The sequence below is a fragment of the Bactrocera oleae genome, chromosome 4 (genome assembly GCF_042242935.1).
Source record: "Bactrocera oleae isolate idBacOlea1 chromosome 4, idBacOlea1, whole genome shotgun sequence".
NCBI classification, from domain to species: domain Eukaryota; kingdom Metazoa; phylum Arthropoda; class Insecta; order Diptera; family Tephritidae; genus Bactrocera; species Bactrocera oleae.
In genome coordinates, this window is record NC_091538.1 from 34851730 (window position 1) to 34872630 (window position 20901).

Sequence of the window (20901 nt, forward strand, 5' to 3'; positions counted from 1 at the left end):
TTACTCATTTTTTACAATATTTAAACCTGGTATTTGGAAATAATTTTATTATATCATGTTGCATATAGGCTAGAATAGGCAAACTGCAATGGATTGCATATAACTACGTTTGTGTTGACAAGATCTTGAATAGTCTCTAAAATAGTGTTTTTGTCACGAAAAGAAATAGCATGTCTTGTTCTATTTCCAAATATAATAAAAGTTCGTTTAGATGCATTCTCAGCTTCTTCTATAACAATTTGGTTTCTGAAACAATTTATTGGTTTTTCAACAGCCTCTATAGTGTAAGTTAATGACTGTTCACTATGAACCGTTGCACAATCGGAATTCGGGTCCTGTTCCATCATATTAACATGTTATCGGGACAAAGCATCAGCCACATAGTTATACTTTCATAGTTTATAATGTAATTTAGCGTTGTGTTCATCAATAAACGCCTTCCAGCGTTTAATTTTTTGCATTTGGATTCCTATCTGAAACCGCAAACGTTAGCGGTTTGTGGTCTGTAAAAATGTTTAAGTACCTTACACCATAGAGGTACGTTTCTAAGGGTTTTTAATGCCCACACTATGGCCAGAAGCTCCCTCTCGTTTGTTGCAAAATTAAGTTAATTTCCATCTCCAAACTTGGAAACGCTTCTTATTCTTCTTCCAATGTCACAAAAGGTCAAGAGTGTGGACTTGCTGCATCCAGTATAATTTATAAATTGTTACACGATATTTCTCCGTAAGGAATATAAATGTCAGAATTTATTATAACGTTACTTCCCAGGCCCCACGTTGGTCGCCAGTTAAATTTATTTATTTATTTGGTTTTTTGTACTTTATAATATGTGACGTACTTTATAATATGAGATGTGACCTTGTCGTTCCGTTTGCCACACTGTTCTGATCAGAACGTACTCTAATAGGAGTCGGCCTACCGCTTTCTCTCTCTGTTGTTAATGTAGATCTTCATTCAGCTATTAGCAGAGAATGTTAATGAATAGAGAAGGAGCAAATGTTAGCTGTTCTAAAATGTTAATTACGATGAGGGAACATCGAAAACGCGCAAGTTCGAAAATAAAATGTCACCACAATTATCAATTTATGCAACAAACTACACCACTATATAAGCAAAATGTATATACATACATATGCACAGATGTTCTTTCTTCCGACAAAAAAATATAAATAATGAGAGACATAATATTAAAATAGAATTCAAATATCATTTAATAAAAAAGGGTTATAAAAATAAAAAAAGACTATATAAAAATATGATAGGATTTAAACTTAGGCAAAATATTTCACGTTGCAATAAACAAGTCTGCTATACAAGCAGCACCACAGACAATATTCAGGTTACTTTGTCTAATCTATGAAGTCAAACAGCTATTGTTGTTTACTTGCTTGCTTCAATGTTCATATGTCTATATGTGAATATTCTTGAAATTGCCTTCCTTCATGAGCATGTCCAAATATATTTGCATATATGTACACATATGTACATATGTATGTCCCTCAATATGTCTTTCGCAAAAAATCAAACATTCGCGCAAGTGACAAAAAAAACGTAGATGCACCATCATCGGCCAATAATATTCAAGCGAACTCGCGGCGTATTTTCTAAGTATTTCATATTACAACGACAACAAATTCACTCATAAGGAACGTGCGTCTGCTTCAAAGCAAAGTGCGTTCGTTCATAACTCTGCACCGCGCTATTTTTTCTGTGCGCCTGGTAAACCACATTTGGTTTTCATATAGAATTCCTACCGCAAATGCGCGAAAATAAAAATGAATGAAATTGAATATGTTGAATGTCTTCAGTAAAATTGAAGATGTTTCACTTTTACAAATTATCCTACTATTCCCCTCGCATTTGTATGTTGCCCAAAAGCTGCTGCCTCAAAACATTTGCTAAAAATCAGAAATTGAAGAATTTGTCTGGTGTTCCCTTCAGAAAGGAGAATTGGCAACATGACCTCTTAGTGATTTGAAATATTGTTTTAATTTTTTTCATATTATGCACTATTTTATAAAATTTACATAAAATTGCCATTCATATGAAATCATTAACTACTTCTATATATTCTAAGCACACTGCATATAGTACTTTTATATGTTTACTTATTATCATTATTTCATAGTTTGTCGATTTAGCCAATTTTATCTAAATACGACGCTATGAAAATGCAGCCCAATCGGTAATCGCAATATTTCAAAAGAGCATAAGTCAACTTTCAATAGCAAACCACTATAAAAAGGACAAACGAGACAACACAGCCGACCGACATTGTCGCAAAATTGTCGGTTTAAACAAATTTTGTCAACTCCGCGACGATTCACACAATTTGGTGTCAATATGTATGCGATCTCATATATGTATGTATGCATGTATATACATATGTATGTTTGGGGACAAAGTCGTCATTTGGTTTTTTTCAACAACACAATGTCCGCGCGAACTCGCCGTTATTTCGTTGGCTTGCCACCATACACAAAGGCAACTGAGGGCTCATAATGCTATTAGCATTACCACTGTTAACTCTACTCCACGCTCTCCCATTTGATATGTCATTTGAAATATATTCCTTTTTATTGAACTATTATTTATTATTTTTTAAATTATTTTATGTTAATTCATTTTTACTTTATTACGAGAAATATATCAAAATACTTTTAAATTATTACTAATAAAGTATTTTGATATATTTCTTAAAATAATTAATGTACTTGACACCATTATGGAGTCATAAAAGTACAGAATTGTGTTTTGCCGTCGGCATTTTCATATCATGTGTACATGTAAAGAAATATGAAAGAAAAATATTTGTAAATTTGTCTACAAACAACATATGTATGTAGATATGAACACTCATTACTTCATGTAAAATCGAAGTCATGATGATCGATGCTCACGGCTTTTATGTCAAATAGTCAATCTGTCGAAGGACTGACGCGACGACAAAGTGTCACAACATTGTGTTGTTGGTAGAAAATCCGAGATGTGCCGAAAAATAAACGAACGCTCGCCGATTGTCACCGCTTCCCTTGCCGCTCTAACAGCTTTGCCCACAAATCATTGTAAATATGTATGTTTATATATGAGCATGCATACATATTGACGCAGATCTTTGCGAGTCAAAGAAAAATTTTATAGAATTGTAAAATATTTTAAATCGACAAAAGCTTTGTTGCCACTTTTCCCACTTATTTCTCTGTTTTGTGGGCTTGCAGGTTTATCACTTTTCGCTTCTAGAGGGAACATAAAAAAGTTGTTCAATTTATAATTTCTAGCTTTTGCCATCGCCGCGAAGAGACGCTTGTAGGCAAACGCATGCTCGGGGAGATGTGTACGGCGTTTACTTTTATGAATGAAACGACTTAGCTTATTGCATGTGCGCCAGCGTTTATGAATGAAAATGTTGTTATTGTGTGATTTACTACAAATCTAAAGGCTCATATACTTACATTTGTACGCATATATACAATATGTATATATGTAGATTTGCGTATGCATTACTTATTTTGCAATGTCATACGCATATTTGTACATACATACTTACGTATAGACCAGTGCGCGCACATGTATTTATTGATAAGTGATAATATATTATTATATTATATAATATAACATATTTATGTACATATGTACATACATACATTATGAATTCTGGAACAATTGACATTAGAAAATTATTAAAAAAGTAAAATATATTTTTTTTTGCATAATCTTTCGCATTTTATCATGCCTCATTTGTGCAAAAAAAAAACATATTTTATCAATTTTTATCATAAAAATCGTTTATATGACCAAAAATAATCATGCATATGTGAAGTGGCATTTGTATTTGTTGTTTAAGGTATTTAGTTTTTCTCTTTACGTTGGGAGATACGTATTTTGTCAGAGAACGTTGTTATAAATTCTCATTTCTGTTAAATAACAGCAAATATTACAGAAAATGGTGAACTCCTTGATCTCAATTTTTCAGCTCTATTAGCCGTCCAATCGAGCATCATACAAATTTCAATTTGCAACTTCTCGTTCTTCTAAGTTCTCTGGTTAAACTACATATTTTTCATTTACATCTCTGTGTCAAAAAATGGCCGATTCGATCAGGTGATCTCAGCTGTGTTACACTTATAAGAAAAAAAGAGATAAAAACTTAAATTACATTTTAATTTACATTTAAATAACAACAATGAAAACAAAAAGGGCGCGAAAATAATCCCAAAAACAAAGCAGGCGCGATCCTAACAATTAAATTTAATCTCATATACAAATAAATATATACAAAAGCCCTTGAAGGAAATCAAAGTGAGCCAATTCGATTCCTTCTCTTAAATTTATGCACATAGATATGTATATTTATTGCAAATTACAGTTTATATTTTGTACAAAAAAACTGTAATAAAAGGCAAAAAAACCGTTCAATATTTTGGTAACGGTTGGCAAGTTGGTCTAACTTACCAGTTTAAATTGCGTTTTCAAATTACGAAAGACCGTTTATTGTAATAGGTATATATGTACATTCATACACATGCATATATACGACAGATATATATATGTATATATTATATAATAATTGACTGCCTCTACATGCTTACCTTCGTGTATTCAAACACAATATACAAAAAAAAAAAAACAAATTTTAAGTATTTAATTACAAACAATATTTTCCGGCAATACCCCTTACGCTTAATTAAGCAGTAAAGGCACAAACAGTCACCGACATAAAACCGTGTCCCGAATCAGCTGATACGACCTATCTTATGAGAGCGCAATGTAAATGTTCACTCACCACCGCTTCTACCGTCCGCTTCAACAGACTGTACGGTAGGATATCCGCGAAAATTGGATCTTTCCCGTGGAAACGAGTGAGCTGAGAGTGAGAGAGCAATATCTTGCAACGCAGGGTTGCCAATCTCGATATTTTGTAGTAATAAAAACATGAACTTGAATATATTTGAAATATTCTAAAAATAACTTTAAACCACAGTCGAATTCACTTATTTATAAATAGGCAAACTATTTTAAATAGTTGGATTTTAGTTTTGAGCTTTTACATTATGGAAAACTATAACTAAAAGACTAAATGTGTGAGAAATTGTGTATACAAATAGAACAATGGTAACATTGGCGAAATGAAAACAAAAGAGAACAACCGATTTCTGGGTTGCAACTACGGGCATAACTTTTGACAAATTTGGTTTGATACAGGCGGTAAGTAAGGAAGGGAGGAATGTCGGTGACTGTTTGGGCACTAAGCAAGATTGCGTAATATATGTGAGCAAAGGTAAAGTCAAAGTTGAAGTATAAAAAGCCAAATAAATATACATAATTATAAACAATAAACGAAAACAAAAATAATAAATATGTACATAAAGGAGTATTTACTTTTACTTATAACGAATATATAAAAATTGCATATACCGACATATATACAGCGTGCATATTTATGTATACATACATGTGTATTTTTCCATATTAAATATTTAATATCGTATATCACATATTGTATTTTACATACATATGTATATATTTTATACATCATTTATACATACAATTACAAACTTACATACGTACATACAGTGCTTAACCAATTTCTCTCTCGCGCTCTTTTACGATTATAAATAATACGCTTATTCGCATTTACATACAGCATACAATCTGATTATACATATATACCCTATATATGTACATAGGGTACAATCATAAGAAAACCAATCGGAACTTTTCGCATAAACACGGTTCGGTAAATAAAACGCGGATTATTTAATAAAATCATATTACATTACATAAAAAAATACAAAATTGTGAACAATATATACATACATATTGGTTCAAACTAAATTTATATTTTATTCAAAGTTCTCTTCGGCATATATCCCGCAATACCCCTTGCAGCAAGCAAGTAGGATTGCGTACAAAACTTTCATAGGTACAAAGTGCATTAATCTCTTCAACGAGCTCTCAATTGCACCAGTACATACATATGTGGCAACATCATCCACTACCGTCAGGCTATAACTATGTTGAACTATGTTACCGACCGTCAAAACGCACAACACTACCGACCGGCAACCCTTTACTACATTTTTATATTTTCCACCATAACCAACCCCATTCTCCTTCATCCTGCAATTCTTCCCTTTTTTCACGGATACCGAGCTGATCAGACGTGCTAGCAGCAGCATCCATTAGCATCAAATATTCTATTCAAAGAGTATAAAAGTATAGCTTATTGTAACTTTGAAATAATTTAATAAAACTTCTCTTTATAAACGCAACCATTAAATATATATACATACAAGTCCCCGCATTAGGGTGTACCTACATACTCCTAAATAAGGACATAAAAAACATAAATAAATAAAAAGTTGTCAATAAATTGTTAAATAAAATCAAATTAAAAATAAATACGAACCTGTATCTATAACAACTAAATCCGGGTATTTCAGTCATTTAACTCCAATTAAAACCTCTAATTAACAAAAAATAATTGCGGTTATAAAAACATACGGAAATTAATATTAATTTTGTTCGAAGTGAAAAACTATATTTACTACAAAGAGCTTTCGTTCACACATTTATACATACGAAGATATTTCCTGAATTATCCATCAGTCGAAACTGAGGAATTTTTATTTGATTTCAATACAATTTCTAAATGAGCTCAGACTCAAAAGATTCTAAAACAACACAGTCTCTAACAGTACGAAAAATTAATTCTGAATCGGTATTAAAAATCAGAAAAGACAATTTTGATAATTTTTGGTCACGTCTCCAAGCTGCATATGACGCAATCGTAGAATCTGACTACTCAGATCCACCAGAAAATTTTAAATTTTCAGCTTTCGCCAAAAACGAAAACTGCTTAGATCAGTTTAAAGACACTAAAGCAATGATTTATGATCAACTAAAACTAATTAAAGCAATTACACCTACTCCACATCAGCAAGTAGAGCTGCCACAAGTACAAAGCCAAGAGGCAAGGTCAGGTATCCATTATTATCAAATGCATAAACATTGTATCACCTCCGATACAAAACCAAAGGTCAAGCAGACGTAATAGTCAAATAGTTCGCACTAAATGACAATAATTTCAATTTTGCCGCATTACCAGAAAAATCTATACTTCTATGGGAGCAACCGCTCTCATCACGAAGAAAACGCCCCACGTGGCAACAAATGAAAGATTTCGCAGAAAGGGTAGACATAAAAATAGTCGAACGAAAAGTGTTGAACACGACTTAAATAGAAGCTTTAATATACCCCAAGCCAGTAGCAACAACAATTTAAATAGAAGCTTCTTCGAAAATCAAACGTTCACATCCGAACATTACAAGCAAACGTCATGCGAACTAGGTACTGGTTGGCATAAACTCAAATCTTGCGAGAGATTAAAAAAATTGAATATTATCGATCGAAATAGTTTTGTAAAAAAGAAAGACTTTGTACAAACTGCCTGTCACATGCGCATATACTTAAAGAGTGCGAAAGCAAATTTAATTGCGTTTATTGTCATAAACGACATCATTACAGCACATTTTCCAGCTCCCCCCAAACAGCGCAAATATGAAAAGATGTTAGTTGCGAAATCCCAAAAATTGCCAAGAAGCACCATGCTGCTCAAAGGCATTAAACTCAAACGCTACACAGGGAAAATCAAAGTAGAGTACTACTACACACAGCAGTCGTCTCCATCGAACTCCGAGGAGAACTGTGTAATCTAAGGGCCTTAATAGACCAACGATCACAACTATCATTTATAGCGTCTAGGGCACAAAATAGGCTACAACTGCCAACAAAACTAGCCAATTATGAAATCACGGGAATGGGCGAAAGAGTAGCCCAAAACTCAAACTAAATCTGCCCCATTACCCTTACTTCCCCCAAAGCAGATAAGCGCATTCAAGCAGAAGCTATTGTCTTACCGCAACTAACAAATATGCTTCTAAGCTATCACATAAATAGCAAGCATTGGCAAAATTTTTCACACCTAAAGCTAGCAGATCCCAACTGCAGCGCCCCCCCTCAAATAGATCTTCTATTAGGCAGCGATTTCATACCACAGATAATACTCGAAGGTATTGAAAAAATTTCAAAAACACTTCTGGCACAAAATACTATTTTTGGTTGAATCCTAAGTGGACTAGTTACGGAACCAGTTAGCACCATGATTAAAGTTGAGGAAATCACAAACGAATACCTCAATACACAATTGAGAAAATTTTAGGAGTTAGAAGAACTCCCCCCATTTCTATTATAACCCCAGAAGATCAGTATTGTGAAGACTTTTGAAAAGCCACAACTACGAGATCAGATAATGGTCGGTATGTCGTACGACTACCACTAAAACAACGATTTCCAACACAATCGCCTTAGGTCACTCTCGCACCTCTGCAATACAGCAGTTTAAAAGTATGGAAAAAACCTGCCTTAAAAAAGGCGAGCTCAAACCAGAATACGATGGTGTGTTCGAAGAATACCTCCATTTGGACCACATGGAGAAAGTAAGCCCATGGGAAAAAATCATCAATGGCAAATACTACTCATTTTACTTGCCGCATCATGCAGTAGTAAAGCCAGACAAAAAAACAACTAAAGTAAGAGTTGTCTTTAATACCTGAAGATCCACTATCTCGGAGAATTCCCTAAATGATATCCTATTTACGGGTCCCACGCTCCAACCAGATTTAATGCTCTTCATATTAAATTGGCGTATATTCAAATACATATACAATTGGGACGTTGAGAAAATGTATCGACAAATAGTCGTACATAAAGACGACCAAGATTTTCAGCGAATAATTTTTCGAAAATCTCCCAATAGTCCACTGTGCGCCTATAAATTAAAAACAGTTACCTTTGGCGTCAACTGTGCTCCATATTTTGCCATTCGAACACTCCACGAATTGCCAGAAAACACAATGTCAGAATTTCCTCTGGCAACCGAAGTGGTAAAAACTCAAACGCATGTAGACGATATCCTGTCTGGAAATCACAGTCTTCCGCAAGCATATCAGCCCTCAAAACTGCAGTTTACTTTAAAAAATTACTGCAAATCACCCAAATATAGTAAAAGATATACCAAAAGAAAATTTTTTGTCGATGTCGAGAAAGGTGCCCACTGCAAATTCCTTGTGCATCAGCGCTGTCTCCAGCCATGACACTACATCATGCAAAGCAGTGTCGACCGACCTGCCCTTGATATAGGCATGCTGCGCCCGTAACAGTTTACCCCTCGGTATTCTGCACCTAATGTACAGATCCTTATCCTGCGATCTCTGCCGCTTTATTGAGGTATGGGGCCCGCTCGGCCCCACTTTCCCGTCGCCCACGTCGCTCAGCACCTTTTTGGCCCACTCCAGTGTGCTAGCATGCTGGTCAGATTTCTGATCAGCCTGCTTGCCACCGTAGCGCTCCAAAATCTTGGCAGCCAATCGACGATCAGACTTCAGCTTTTTAGCAGAAGTCACTCGCTTCCCCACCGGGCCCTTAGCGTTCGCCGAGGACACCGTGACCCCCATGAACTTAGCAGAGGCTCCTCTGCTAGTGCTGGCGATTCCGCCTCGCACTTCCGCCCTACCCAAGGTTGCCGTCGGCAGACTCTTGCCGACGCCCCCTGCCTTACCGCCCTCCGTGACGGTACGTCAGGCACCCCCTGGATTACCTTTCTCACCCTTAACCGGGGACGTTTTCGTCCCCCCCAGGGAACCGTCCACTACAGCGGAGCTCGGCTTCGACCCGCTTCCTCCCTCGTCCTTATTGCTTTTGTCTGTTTGCATTTTGTTCTTGTTGGGTCCCCACTCAGAGCCGCTATCCGTCTCCCGGAAAGGTAGTCGCCTTTTATGGTCCCAAGGTTGTCTCAGTTACGAGGACAAGGCGAGGGTTGACGCACGCCCTTATGATGCAATGCGCTTAGAGCCGACCAGCGCAAAGAAGGAGTCATCTCAACAAACACCTACCACACCAACTTAATGATGACGGGAGGGGAACGTACTCCGAGGCCTGCCATGGTTTTAACGGGACGGAGGCGACCTTGGCATTAGCCTATCAGCCATTTCTGCAGGGTATCACCCCTGCATACTCAGGTGACAGAATACCAAGACCACCAGCCCAGGGTTCAACGGAATCCATCTAATTGTCCAAGCAATGTCCAGGTCGAGCAAAGGTCAGATCAGGAGTTCAAGAAAAAGGCCGTAAAGGCCGCAGGTCATTTGGCGTTACCCAGGATGCACCACGCGGAGGCGAACCTGCTCTACCACTTAACTGTGGTAACTTAATAAATATTCACCACAGAAAAATGTAAGGTGCAATTAAGCACCCAGGCCAAATAACGGGATGCAGAAAATGCTTATTCAACGAAACTGAGGGCAATGTTTATAAATTTGTAATACAATCTTCGTAAAATAATGAATATTTAATATTGCTGCTGATAAAACTGCTCACACAAGAATTTTTATCAATAAGCAGGTGTGTATTAGTGCGTTTGACTAAAAGTAGTTAATAAATTCAAATGCCAGTATCGCTATTGAGCATTGCGTAACAGTGTTGCGCAAGCTAATTTTAAATTACTTTTTAAGAAAGAAATATATGTACCGTATTTTATACCCTTATACCATGTTTTATACTATAAAGATATTGCAACTTCAACAAATAATTTATTTTAGGAGTCTATATATTTAAAAACTAAATTTAGAACTATATAACAGTATGGTAATTTATTTATGTAAAGAGTTAAATGTAAAATATTGTACATATTATAATCGCTACATGCTGAAATACAGAGACAGCTACCTGATATGCCTACCATATTTTATACTATAAAGATATTGCAACTTCAAAAAATAAGTTATTTTAGAAGTCTATATATTTAAAAACTAAACTAAGAACTATATAATAATATGGTAATTTTGTATGTCAAAAGTTGTAATAAACTATTGTACATATATCCACCGTTAATTGCTGATATATAAAACATAAATAAAATTTGTGATTAAATAAATCTATTCTTAAATTAGAGAAAACATCGGCACAGTAACTATTTCTTGATATAAGTACAACGATAAATTTTGCTTTATTGTTTAAATGAATTATTGTCACTTGTATGACAATGATAAGTTTTGGTTTTTTGATTATATAAATTCTTATTACTTATAATATCAAATTCTGTTACAATAGTTATTTCTTCCCGTCTACTCATAGTTAAATTGAATTTTCAGCTTGTCCATCAATAAGTTATTTAAAATGCTTAAAAATATGTCGCATATTTACCTATATCAACATGGTATAATATCATATATTGTTAGTTTTAAACATCAATTAATAACCAAAATTTCAAATATTTATAAACAATTATTTAGGCGTTTTCTGCTATGCGCAACCCGTTTTAACCCATCGCCACCCTAACTCACCATGACCACCACCATGTTGGTTTTATTGTGAACGTACGCCTCAGAGGTGGCGAAACTATTGTGAATGGGACTTACGCTACTCCCTTGTACCATGCTGGTATTGCTGCTCCGACTGTAAGGACACCGATAATGAGCTGTGAGTCCCCTCGTTTGTGTGCTTTTACACTGGGACTCAAAAGAGTCTCATTTTTTCAAATTTTCTTCACACGGTCAAAAGGAGTCCAGCAACTCGAGTTTAGTTTTTCTGCATTGCTTTTCACAAAATTTTCGTAAATATTTGTGCGTTTCGACTGCGCAACACTGCGTGCTGCGTATTGCATTTGTATGTTGAGATGATGGTCACACATTTTGCTTGCAATGAATTACCATGAATATGGTAGAACAATATGCATTATACAAGTACCTACCCGCTAAATAGTTTCAAAGAAATACTAAAGACGCGAATTCCCTAATCCACAAGCAAGTATTGAATATCCGCTTCTAATATTTCCAAGGCCAAATTTATAATAGGAATTTCCTAATCTTTAAGTATTAAAAACTCATAATTTCTTTACTCCGTATTAAAAATTCATAATTTCTTTGCTCCATAATCTATATCTTAATTTTCTCCTTATTTACAATTTTTGAAAATATTTCTATTATTCTATGCATACATATTTGCATATTACATACAAAACATAGATAACAGAATTCAAATTTGCGATCGAAATCGTTTGAAACCGAGCGCTCTTGCAACCATTCAAAGGATTTGAAAGTGAAAAGGGTAGCAGCGAGCTGTTACGAACAAGAACACAAAGCGTGCCACCCGAACACAAGTGGCACGGTCCCTTCGTCTTTCCTCGTCGTCCCCTCGCCCACAATAAACTGGTGTGAGACTCTTTTGAGTCCCCGTGTAAAAGCACACTTTGAAGACAGACGACAGTGTGAAAAGTATCGATGTATGGTTTCCTGATGACAAAGTTATCGACTACTTTTAATTGATGCCAGTTCACACACGGACTCTTTTGTATTCCAAACCGGTTTATTGATTGCAATGAGAAGACGAGGAAAGACGAGGGGCCGTGCCATTCGTGGTCTTGTTCGTATTAGTTCGCTGCTACGCAATTCAGCATTCCTTTTCATTTTGAAATTATTTTCATGGTTGCAATAGCGCTCGGTTTCAAATGAATGTATAGTATATGTTAGCAAATTTAAATGTTGTTACCTAGTTTTTGTATGTTATATGCCTATATGTATGCGTAGACTAATAAAAATATTTTGAAAAATTTTGTAAGGAGAAAATTAAGTTGCTCAGAAATATTTTATTACATTTTTTAATAATGTTTAGTGGACGCTCAGAGCGACACCAAAAGAGGATTTACCGATAATGACCGACAAAAGAGTCCCAGTGTAAGCGTAGTATTGGTATGCAAATTGAATAAGTCTAATATAAGAAAAGCTTCGTTTTAAAATGTATACAAATTCTTTGTGGTGCAATGGATTTGGAATTGTAAATATAATTGGTTTTCAATTATTGGTATACCGTAAATTTATAACAAATAAAATTGATGAACATCAATTAATGATTTCATATCAATTGCCAAAGTTGGTGACTTTGAAAAAGTGGTGACATAAAAATGCTGATGAAATTTACAAGAGGCTGTCCTTGAAATTCGTTTTAACCATTTTGATGCGGAAATTTAATAATTCGATTTTGCTCAAAATAATAATCTATTAGTTAATTTGGAATAAGCTGAATAATTGTTTAAATGATTGTTCGTCACATGTTTGAATCAAATGATATAAGTATGTACTTACATTCATCACACCTACCTTGGGTATATAAAATATTTGAGTTTGTCTACATAAAGAATAAGTCTTCTGTAAATTTTAATACAGTTGTTTGTATATTTAATGAAACAAAGGCTAACTTATTTGTTATTAATCTGTTAACTCTAAACATTTCTGGAGTAAACTTCTGTAAAATTATAAATTTCAGTCTTAATTTAGATAGAAAATCCTTTGCAATCTAGTTGTAATATATGCGGTTTAAGTACTGTATCTAAATTAAATTTTATAAACATGGCGCTAAAATCATTTTCGTTTACCTGTGACACCGTTGCAAATGGTGAAGTGCCTGCACAGAGTGCTATTCGAGTAAATATAAAATCACCGTTCAAGGAGCCTGTTGCGCAAAACTTGTTTGCCCAACTGATATCAGGCTTCACCATGCCAATTTGTAAGGATATGAATACAATTTCTAATAATAAGCCAACGGAAAATACAACAAGAGAAGACGAAATAATACCAAAAAAAAGTAGCGATAAAGTGAAAGATAGTGTTTTTAATTCTCATCCGATAAACCTAGGATGCAGTTACTGGAAACAGCGACAGCGAACTCTGTCTGAACATAGCGATGATGTATACTTCTTAGAAGACGACGCAAGTAACACCCAAAATTCTGAACAATATTCTACTTACTGTGACGATGATGAAGAGGACTCCGAAGATGATGAATGCTCTTCAAACAACATTTTCGGATATAATGCTCAAAAATTAAATGACAGCGTCGAAAATCTTGGTAATGACATATCCCAGCGAGGAAAAAATAGTAAAAAGGTATGTCAGCCAATAGTTATTTATATACATATTATGCATAAGTGTTACATACCAAACCATTGCCAAATTTTACAAAATTTTTAAGTTAAAGGTAAGTAACTAGTTACGGTAAATGTATAGTCCATTAACGAAGGAGGCTTCGAAAATGTTATTTTATTTTTAATCGGAGGCCCAGGAAACGAGCTGTTTCGACGGGGTCGGACCATAGGGAGAAGGGTGTTAGATGAGTGAGGTTTGTTGAGCATGCAAAGAGGTAGTTAGTGCCATGGGGAGACTCATTGCACGCAGGACATGCATTTAGTATGTCGGGGTCTATTTTGGATAAGTAGGAGTTTAACCTGCTACAGTATCCAGAACGAAGTTGCGCGAGGGTCACTCGAGTTTCGCGAGGCAACGCGAGCTCTACATCTGCTATAGGCGGTGGCTCGTAATACGCCATTCACTGAGAGGGAGTCGGTGAAGGTGTTGATGGCTCCACTGTGAATGGCGGTCAGTGCCTGTCTGAAGTGCGTTGCGTCCTAAGTCCGGTCGGCCTACTGTCTAATGTCGTCGATGTAATTAAGGAAAGACCTCTTGATGTTCCTAGGAGGCGGATACGCTACAAGCAGGCGAGAGGAGTTCGTTATGTTCCTTAACCGGAAGCATACGGGCCTCACTGTGTAGGTGTGCGATTGGAGACATCAAGAGGCATCCCGTCCGGAGTGCAGTGTTCTGACAGGTCTGAAGCTTCTTCGTCTGCGTGGCCCTGCATCCAGGCGACCATATTGTGGCTGCATAATTTAGGACCGGCCGGCCGATTGCCTTGTATGTTGCCAGCAACGTTTCTTTGTATTTTCCCCAAGTGCTGCCGGCAAGCGATTTGAGGATTTTGTTTCGGCTCTGTTTGGCAGTTATCGCGGTCGTGTGGGGAGTTCTACAGTTACATGGCAGTGACGGTCTTCGGCAGCGCTTCAAAAAAGTAACCCTGGTCGGTCCAAAATCGGCGTGTTCATGGTTATTTCGCATCGAACTCTTTATTGCATGCAAAAAGAACTATGGACACCCCGGTGTTGGACCCACTAGGGTTATTATTTTTACTATTATTTAAGACTTACAAGTTAATAAGCACTAGCTGCTAAGGCTACCGGCTTAAAGGCAATGTAAGTTGTAAGTGAATTAAATTAAGTGTGAAATTCCTATTTGACATAAAATGAGAAAAATAAATTAACATTGCTTTGGGAGGGAATTTAAGGACATCTAAGATGTTGGTATTGTTGAAGATTGCTAAACGTTGATGAGCTAGATAAGGGCAATCGGAGAGGATATCTGATCCGTTTCCATAATAGTCGGGTCTACGTAACCGGAACGGACCCGGATTTTTTCCGGCCAAGGACTGTCAACTCGACAAAATTCTGCCGGTACAACAACAACAGGATATCTGATATGGTTAGTTGGGAACTATTACAAAATCGACATATATCTGATGATGTTGTTAGTATTAAATAGAGATGCGTGAGCTTTGTATGTCCCAGGCGGAAGCGGGTGAAGCACATATTTTTTTGCTCTGTTCGTTGTGGTGGGTAGGAGTATAGGCTTCATGCCCGCGTTGGTGTTTTTGTATTGATGTGAGTAAGAAATCCCGCATAGAGCTCGTTGTGTATTATGAAGATTAAGTGCATTATTAATTAGGTATTTGCTTTTATATAGGACAAACATTATCAGTTTTTTGCAGCTTTATCTGCAAATTCGTGTCCTTTAATACCAACGTGATCATATATATATATCCACATCAATTTCATCTTGCCCTTTATAGAAATTGCTGTCTGGGCCATATTTGTAATGTCTTCGCTTTTATTGGTGATATTAATTATGGCTTCAAATAGTAGATTTATATATTTAATTATTAGCTTTATTTATTTAACCATATCTTATATACCACCCCATTCGGACTTATCTGTATACATGCAGCATGCTTCTTTAATAAATAGTGCTACTTCGATGGCAAACAATGCAGATTCAATAATCGTTTTAGGAGATTTCAATTTACCGTGTGCTTCGTGGAAAGCATTCGATGACTATATCGTACCGATTTGCAATCGGTCATGTTTTAAAAGTTTTTTGAAAAAATGTCTGAATTGGGTATGAACCAAATTATTTTGATTCCGAATAAATTTGGTAAATGCTTAGATTTAGTATTTGTTGATACCTCTTCAAAGTGTTCCGTTATTCAGAGTAATCCTCTTGTTCTACCAGAGGACTCGATGATCCTGCTTTGGAAATATCTGTCGCAATCATAGGCAATGCAAACTTCTAGCTTTTGTATAGAGAACTTTCTACAATTACATGGCCTAGTTATGATGGTGATATTGAATTGAGTGTCTCTCATTTTAATAACATTATTACGAAATTATTTTAAAAGTATGTTCCAATAGTAATTGTTAATAAAAGTAAAAGTATAAGTCCGTGGTTTTCGAAAGAGAAAATATAAATTGAAAAGCAGAAAAACTCGAGCCCTTAAAAAAAACCGGTTCACTTGTCGACTTTTCTAAATATTCTGTATTTCGTCGACAATATTTTGACCTTAAAAAAAAATCTTATAATAATTACAATACTTAAATAAAGTAAAATGGAATATTGTAATTAATCCAAAATTGTTTTATGATTTCGTCAACTCCAAACGAACGATTTTCAAATTTCCGAACGCGATGAAATCCAAATCTATTATTTCAAGTGACAATGATATTATATCCAATATGTTCGCAGAATTTTACAAGTCAAACTACTGTAATAATTCTTCTAAAACTTTTTCTTATCAGCAAGTGCTGTGTACGAATACTTTAATTAACGCTCCAATTATTTCTGAAGAAGACGTCCTACTTAATTTAAATAAGTTAAAATCATATTTTAGTTTTGGCCATGATACCCTCATGATTCCTAAAAAATAGTGCCAAATATATTTACTTGCCTTTGACAAGGATATTTAATTCCTCTCTTAAACACGGTATATTTCCTTCAATATGGAAACAGTAATTTATAATTCCTTTGCATAAAAGTGGATTTAGATCCAATATTGAAAACTATAGAGGTATCGCCAAACTATCAGTTATACGTAAACTTTTTGAAGCTATCATCACTGACCATATAACCTTTTCGATTTCTTCCTTAATTTCCTCATCTCAGCATGGATTTCGTAAAAGGAAATCGACTCTAACAAACTTGCTTAAATTGTAAACCATGTATCATTGGGTTTTAGGTAACAGAATACGGATGTTATATACACAAACTTTAGCAAAGCTTTTGATAAAGTAAATCTCTCGATTCTTATACATAAACTTGATCTGCTGGGCTTTCAGCAAAGATATCTTAAATGAGTAGCTTCTTATCTTTATAATAGAACACAACGTGTGATATTTGAGGATACTCTTTCAGATACAATTAATGTCTCTTCAGGTGTTCCGCAAGGTAGTCATCTTGGCCCGGTTCTGTTCTTGTTGTTTATTAACGATATCTCCTCAGTAATAGAATTGTCAAGGAAAGGTGTCTGTTGCAAGCAGACTTAAATAATTTGGTTGCATGGTGTGATAGAAATGATTTGTCATTGAATGAAAAAATCCGGGTCCGTTCCGGTTACGTAGACTCGACTGTTATGGAAACGGTCCTGAGCTGTCCTCAGTTTGGTTAAACGTGGGTCTAAAGAATTTAGAGATCCGTATATTACTAAAACACTTTATACAACTTTGGTTAGACCTATATTGGAATATGGCTCTGTTGTATGGAACCCTAACTACCAAATCCATTCTGACAAGTTAGAGTCTGTTCAAAAACAATTTTTACTTTTCGCCTTAGGGCATTTCTGATGGGATTCTAGGGTAAGTCTACCTCTATATACTAGTCGTTTAAAACTTATAAATCTACCTACACTTTCTAGTCGTAGGGAAATGCTTGGCATAATATTCTTAGTGAAAATCTTGAATGGAACAGTTTGCAGTTCTTTTCTCCTGTTGAAATTAATTTTAATATCCCGGTTCGCTTTTCGAGGCAATTTAGACCTTTACGGTTAAAATCCTGTAGATCAAATTTCGAACTAATCGAACCATTCCGCCGTATATGTCATGATTTTAATTCTCATTCCAGCACAACTCTGCAGATTTCTGCCGCGAACGATGTGTAGTTAGCTGTTTTGGATCCGTCAGAAAATAAGAGCCTCCAGTTTGTAATCCTGTATAGGTGGGTTACTTGATGAAAACGCTGCGAATATGCTTTCTTGTTTATCGTGTTTTTTGGGCGCTAATTCCCTAATAAACCACCTGTTATTGAGATGCCAGTAATTGAAGTTTCGAGAAATTGGCTGATTGCTGAAGGCTTTTTCATCTTGGTTGTACGAAGTTGAATTAAATGGGACGCGTTATATAATTGATTTGGTCGTGCACAAAAAGTTTTGGTATTAAGCGACATTCTACGTTAATGATACTGCCTTCAAGTGATTCAAAACCGCTCTCTGCCAGCAGGTTTTGCGTTTTAGTTGTCCTAAATGCACGATAACTGTAGCGGATAGCTGCATGGTAGATATATTTTATTGCGTTTAAAGTGGATTTGGTTGTGTTACTCTCAATAGGCAATCCATAGTAAATTTTGGAAAGAATGGTTAATTTGGTAATTTGTGATAAGGAATTGGTATTACATGGCTTTTTGTATATGTTATAATATTAAACCTGGCAGCTAGACTTATTTTTAATTGATTACAATGTACTTAAAACTATGGATTCCATTGTATAGAGATAATACATTTTTGACCTTACAATGGAATGGAATGGCTTAGTGAAATTGTACATTTTTGCGCCGAGGACTTAATCTCGTAGTTTTTTCAGAATGACTTAAATTCGTATTTTATCAAATGCTTTGACAAAGTCCATTGACAGGATAGGCGCGTGGTTACGTGCAAACAGGTTTTTTGTTACAATGTCGTCTATGATAAAGAGTGCGGCGGTTGTACTTGCCCTGGGTGGAAGCCAACTTGGTTTGTTGCTGGTACACAGTGTTTTTTTTTGCATACCACATAAAGCGTTTGGAGACCATTTTTCTAACAATTTGGTCAAGCAAGGTAAAGGAGAGATGGGTCTGAGGTCCTTGGTGCTAGGTGACTTTAGCGCGCACCACGATCTTTGGCACTCCTGCCTGTCAAACGAACGTAGGGGATAGAGCTGGCGGAACAGATTGACGATTCAACATTCTGCACAATGAGTAACGAAGCCCCCACCAGAATTATGGGCACATGTAATAGCTCGCCTGATATTGCCATCGCTAGCGGTGCTCTGATAAATAGTATAACCTGGCGACCTATGCTAACTCTCGCATCAGACCATCTGCCCATAATTATCTCGATCGAGACACCTCCCGACTTTATTTCTGTGGACAACCGTACCTTCATTAACCTTAACAACATACCGGCTGGAAGAATCGTGGAACTCCGCCCTAATTTCCCAGCCGAAGCAGCGGTATTAGCAAACGAACGCAACGCCATGCCTGCAATCTCTCCATCAGTGTGTATAAGCTTTGGACTACTGTCAAGGCCGAGGAGACATGACGACCGGGTGAAATTCAATTCGATGGCCATGCCTCCTCGGACCTGAAGAAGTGCGCGAGCTATTTTAGCCGGCAGTTTACACTTCACCCTTCGACCGACAAGGCCAAACGGTGTGTTACCCGACGGCTGCGCAAAATGCCAAACGACTGCGCACTACTTACTTTTACCGATGGGGAGGAATAAGCATGCTGATGCTAAAACATCTAGGCTCGACGGGAGTAAGCTACCTCACCAAGGTCCTCAACTTGCTGATTTCCACTCTTCAAATACCCGATGTGTGGAAAGTCGGAAGAGTGGTCCCACTGGGAAACCCGCCAACAAAGGGGAGTCTTATCGCCCGATAACTCTCCTTTTCCAAGTAGTGAAGACATTTGAGGCCTTGCTACTCCCGTCATTCACTCACCACCTGAGTCTAGCAGATCATCAACATGGCTTCCGAAAAGTGAACAGTACCACCACAGCACTTAGTGTCATAAACGCCCAGATAGTTCATGGCCTGAACCAGAAGCCACCCTGCGAGGGGACGACCCTCGTAGCATTGGACTTGTCAAAAGCTTTTGACACAGTCAATCACACAACGCTACTTGAAGACCTAGAACAATCAACGATCCCTCCAGGGCTGAAGCGCTGGACTATAAACTACCTGAGCGGTCGGCATTCATCCGTACTGTTTCGAGGTCAAAACAGGGGGCTCTGCAGGGTGATGTCCTCTCCCCATTCCTGTTTAATTTCTACATCTCGAAACTCCCCCAACCAGCAGCGGGAATTTCCGTGACCTCCAATGGAATCGGTGGCATGTGCTCAAAAGTAAACAGCTACCTCTCCGACCTTTCTCGCTTTTTTTCTGCAAGAGTCTGACGCTCTCCCCCACTAAATTCACAGCGACCTTTTTTACAAACTGGACGAAGGAGTACAGACTCGATCTGAACATTTCAGTCGATGGCACAAAAATTCCGACAGTCAATAACCCTAAAATTTTAGGCGTTATATTAGACAGTCTGTGCGTCTTCACTCCTCATACGACTGCGATAACTGCCAAAGTACAGAGCCGCAACAAAATCCTCAAATCGCTTGCCGGCAGCTCTTGGGGAAAAGACAAAGAAACGTTGCTGGAAACATACAAGGTCAGTCCTAAACTGTACATCACCAATATGGTCGCCTGGATGTAGTGCAACGCAGACGAAGAAGTTTCAGACTTGTCAGAACACTGCACTCCGGACTATCACGGGATGCCTCTTGATGTCCCCAATATACCACCTGCACAGTGAGGTCCGTATGCTTCCGGTTAAGGAACATAACGAGCTCCTTTCCAAGCAGTTTCTTTGCGAAGTGTTA

General features: G+C 36.7%; 1 protein-coding gene and 1 long non-coding RNA gene across 4 annotated transcripts in view; both read left to right on the forward strand.

Annotated features, from left to right (window-relative positions):
* Positions 1 to 20901, forward strand: part of mr (anaphase promoting complex subunit morula) — a 171871-nt gene that overhangs the window by 143128 nt on the left and 7842 nt on the right. The gene's annotated exons all lie outside the window — the stretch shown is intronic.
* Positions 12785 to 13945, forward strand: LOC138857155 (uncharacterized). The gene is made up of 2 exons (XR_011396165.1): positions 12785 to 12921; positions 13753 to 13945. It is a non-coding gene; the product is annotated as an uncharacterized lncRNA (long non-coding RNA).